The sequence below is a fragment of the Sebastes fasciatus genome, chromosome 6 (genome assembly GCF_043250625.1).
Source record: "Sebastes fasciatus isolate fSebFas1 chromosome 6, fSebFas1.pri, whole genome shotgun sequence".
NCBI classification, from domain to species: domain Eukaryota; kingdom Metazoa; phylum Chordata; class Actinopteri; order Perciformes; family Sebastidae; genus Sebastes; species Sebastes fasciatus.
In genome coordinates, this window is record NC_133800.1 from 38,520,336 (window position 1) to 38,525,392 (window position 5,057).

The window sequence follows — 5,057 nt, forward strand, 5'->3', positions numbered from 1 at the left end:
TGTAGTGTAGTATAGTGTACTATAGTGTAGTGTAGTGTAGTATAGTGTAGTATAGTGTACTATAGTGTAGTATAGTGTAGTGTAGTGTAGTATAGTGTAGTGTAGTATAGTGTACTATAGTGTAGTGTAGTGTAGTATAGTGTACTATAGTGTAGTGTAGTGTAGTGAAGTATAGTGTACTATAGTGTAGTGTAGTATATTGTAGTATAGTGTACTATAGTGTAGTATAGTGTAGTATAGTGTAGTGTAGTGTAGTGTAGTATAGTGTAGTGTAGTATAGTGTACTATAGTGTAGTGTAGTATAGTGTACTATAGTGTAGTGTAGTGTAGTGTAGTATAGTGTACTATAGTGTACTATAGTGTAGTGTAGTATAGTGTACTATAGTGTAGTGTAGTATAGTGTACTATAGTGTAGTATAGTGTAGTATAGTGTACTGTAGTGTAGTGTAGTGTAGTATAGTGTAGTATAGTGTACTATAGTGTAGTACAGTGTAGTATAGTGTAGTGTAGTATAGTGTACTATAGTGTACTATAGTGTACTGTAGTGTAGTGTAGTGTATAGTGTAGTATAGTGTAGTGTAGTGTAGTATAGTGTACTATAGTGTAGTGTAGTGTAGTATAGTGTACTATAGTGTAGTATAGTGTAGTGTAGTGTAGTACAGTATAGTGTACTATAGTGTACTATAGTGTAGTATAGAGTAGTGTAGTGTAGTGTAGTATAGTGTACTATAGTGTAGTAAAGTGTAGTGTAGTGTAGTGTAGTATAGTGTACTATAGTGTACTATAGTGTAGTATAATGTAGTGTAGTGTAGTATAGTGTAGTATAGTGTACTATAGTGTACTATAGTGTAGTATAGTGTAGTGTAGTATAGTGTATAGTGTACTATAGTGTACTATAGTGTACTGTCGTGTAGTGTAGTGTATAGTGTAGTATAGTGTAGTGTAGTGTAGTATAGTGTACTATAGTGTAGTGTAGTGTAGTGTAGTATAGTGTACTATAGTGTAGTGTAGTGTAGTATAGTGTACTATAGTGTAGTATAGTGTAGTGTAGTGTAGTACAGTATAGTGTACTATAGTGTACTATAGTGTAGTGTAGTGTAGTATAGTGTACTATAGTGTAGTATAGTGTAGTGTAGTATAGTGTACTATAGTGTAGTGTAGTGTAGTATAGTGTAGTGTAGTGTAGTATAGTGTACTATAGTGTAGTATAGTGTAGTATAGTGTACTGTAGTGTAGTATAGTGTAGTATAGTGTACTATAGTGTAGTATAGTGTAGTATAGTGTAGTGTAGTATAGTGTATAGTGTACTATAGTGTACTATAGTGTACTGTAGTGTAGTGTAGTGTATAGTGTAGTATAGTGTAGTGTAGTGTAGTATAGTGTACTATAGTGTAGTGTAGTGTAGTATAGTGTACTATAGTGTAGTATAGTGTAGTGTAGTGTAGTACAGTATAGTGTACTATAGTGTACTATAGTGTAGTATAGAGTAGTGTAGTGTAGTGTAGTATAGTGTAGTATAGTGTACTATAGTGTAGTAAAGTGTAGTGTAGTGTAGTATAGTGTACTATAGTGTACTATAGTGTAGTATAGTGTAGTGTAGTGTAGTATAGTGTACTATAGTGTAGTATAGTGTAATATAGTGTAGTATACTGTAGTATAGTGTACTGTAATATAGTGTAATATAGTGTACTGTAATATAGTGTAGTATAGTGTAATATAGTGTACTATAGTGTAATATAGTGCACTATAGTGTACTATAATGTACTATAGTGTAGTATAGTGTACTATAGTGTAGTATAGTGTAATATAGTGCACTATAGTGTAGTATAGTGTACTATAGTGTAATATAGTGCACTATAGTGTACTATAGTGTAGTATAGTGTAGTATAGTGTAATATAGTGTACTATAGTGTAGTATAGTGTACTGTACTATAGTGTAGTATAGTGTAATATAGTGTACTATAGTGTAGTATAGTGTAATATAGTGTACTATAGTGTAGTATAGTGTAGTATAGTGTAATATAGTGCACTATAGTGTAGTATAGTGTACTATAGTGTAGTATAGTGTAGTATAGTGTAATATAGTGTACTATAGTGTAGTATAGTGTACTGTAATATAGTGTATTATAGTGTAATATAGTGTACTATAGTGTAGTATAGTGTAGTATAGTGTACTATAGTGTAGTATAGTGTAATATAGTGCACTATAGTGTAGTAAAGTGTAGTATAGTGTAATATAGTGTACTATAGTGTAGTATAGTGTACTGTAATATAGAGTATTATAGTTTAGTATAGTGTACTATAGTGTAGTACAGTGTAATATAGTGTACTATAGTGTAGTATAGTGTACTGTAATATAGTGTATTATAGTGTAGTATAGTGTACTATAGTGTAGTATAGTGTAATATAGTGCACTATAGTGTACTATAGTGTACTATAGTGTAGTATAGTGTAATATAGTGCACTATAGTGTACTATAGTGTACTATAGTGTAGTATAGTGTAATATAGTGCACTATAGTGTACTATAGTGTAGTATAGTGTAGTATAGTGTAATATAGTGTAGTATAGTGTACTATAGTGTAATATAGTGTAGTATAGTGTCCTATAGTGTAATATAGTGCAGTATAGTGTACTATAGTGCAGTATAGTGTACTATAGTGTAGTGTAATATAGTGTACTATAGTGTAATATAGTGCAGTATAGTGTACTATAGTGTAGTATAGTGTAATATAGTGTAATATAGTGCACTATAGTGTACTATAGTGCAGTATAGTGTACTATAGTGTAATATAGTGTAATATACTGCACTATAGTGTACTATAGTGCAGTATAGTGTAGTATAGTGTAGTATAGTGTAATATAGTGTAATATAGTGCACTATAGTGTACTATAGTGCAGTATAGTGTACTATAGTGTAATATAGTGTAATATAGTGCACTATAGTGTACTATAGTGTAGTGTAGTGTAGTATAGTGTAATATAGTGTAGTATAGTGTACTATAGTGTAGTGTAGTGTAGTGTAATATAGTGCACTATAGTGTACTATAGTGTAGTAGTGTAGTGTAGTGTAGTATAGTGTACTATAGTGTAGTATAGTGTAGTATAGTGTACTGTAGTGTAGTGTAGTGTAGTATAGTGTAGTATAGTGTACTATAGTGTAGTATAGTGTAGTGTAGTGTACTATAGTGTACTATAGTGTACTGTAGTGTAGTGTACTATAGTGTACTATAGTGTAGTGTAGTGTAGTATAGTGTAGTATAGTGTACTATAGTGTAGTATAGTGTAGTGTAGTGTAGTGTAGTATAGTGTACTATAGTGTAGTATAGTGTAGTGTAGTATAGTGTACTATAGTGTAGTGTAGTATAGTGTATAGTGTACTATAGTGTACTATAGTGTACTGTCGTGTAGTGTAGTGTATAGTGTAGTATAGTGTAGTGTAGTGTAGTATAGTGTACTATAGTGTAGTATAGTGTAGTGTAGTATAGTGTACTATAGTGTAGTGTAGTGTAGTATAGTGTACTATAGTGTAGTATAGTGTAGTGTAGTGTAGTACAGTATAGTGTACTATAGTGTACTATAGTGTAGTGTAGTGTAGTATAGTGTACTATAGTGTAGTGTAGTATAGTGTATAGTGTACTATAGTGTACTATAGTGTACTGTCGTGTAGTGTAGTGTATAGTGTAGTATAGTGTAGTGTAGTATAGTGTACTATAGTGTAGTATAGTGTAGTGTAGTATAGTGTACTATAGTGTAGTGTAGTGTAGTATAGTGTACTATAGTGTAGTATAGTGTAGTGTAGTGTAGTACAGTATAGTGTACTATAGTGTACTATAGTGTAGTGTAGTGTAGTATAGTGTACTATAGTGTAGTATAGTGTAGTGTAGTATAGTGTACTATAGTGTAGTGTAGTGTAGTGTAGTATAGTGTAGTATAGTGTACTATAGTGTAGTGTAGTGTAGTATAGTGTATAGTGTAGTATAGTGTACTATAGTGTAGTGTAGTGTAGTATAGTGTAGTGTAGTGTAGTATAGTGTACTATAGTGTAGTATAGTCTAGTATAGTGTACTGTAGTGTAGTGTAGTGTAGTATAGTGTAGTATAGTGTACTATAGTTTAGTATAGTGTAGTATAGTGTAGTGTAGTATAGTGTATAGTGTACTATAGTGTACTATAGTGTACTGTAGTGTAGTGTAGTGTATAGTGTAGTATAGTGTAGTGTAGTGTAGTATAGTGTACTATAGTGTAGTGTAGTGTAGTATAGTGTACTATAGTGTAGTATAGTGTAGTGTAGTGTAGTACAGTATAGTGTACTATAGTGTACTATAGTGTAGTATAGAGTAGTGTAGTGTAGTGTAGTATAGTGTAGTATAGTGTACTATAGTGTAGTAAAGTGTAGTGTAGTGTAGTATAGTGTACTATAGTGTACTATAGTGTAGTATAATGTAGTGTAGTGTAGTATAGTGTAGTATAGTGTACTATAGTGTACTATAGTGTAGTATAGTGTAGTGTAGTATAGTGTATAGTGTACTATAGTGTACTATAGTGTACTGTCGTGTAGTGTAGTGTATAGTGTAGTGTAGTGTAGTGTAGTATAGTGTACTATAGTGTAGTATAGTGTAGTGTAGTGTAGTATAGTGTACTATAGTGTAGTGTAGTGTAGTATAGTGTACTATAGTGTAGTATAGTGTAGTGTAGTGTAGTACAGTATAGTGTACTATAGTGTACTATAGTGTAGTGTAGTGTAGTGTACTATAGTGTAGTATAGTGTAGTGTAGTATAGTGTACTATAGTGTAGTGTAGTGTAGTATAGTGTAGTGTAGTGTAGTATAGTGTACTATAGTGTAGTATAGTGTAGTATAGTGTAGTGTAGTATATAGTGTAGTATAGTGTACTATAGTGTAGTGTAGTGTAGTATAGTGTAGTGTAGTGTAGTATAGTGTACTATAGTGTAGTGTAGTGTAGTATAGTGTAGTCTAGTATAGTGTAGTATAGTGTACTATAGTGTACTATAGTGTAGTATAGTGTAGTGTAGTGTAGTATAGTGTAGTGTAGTATA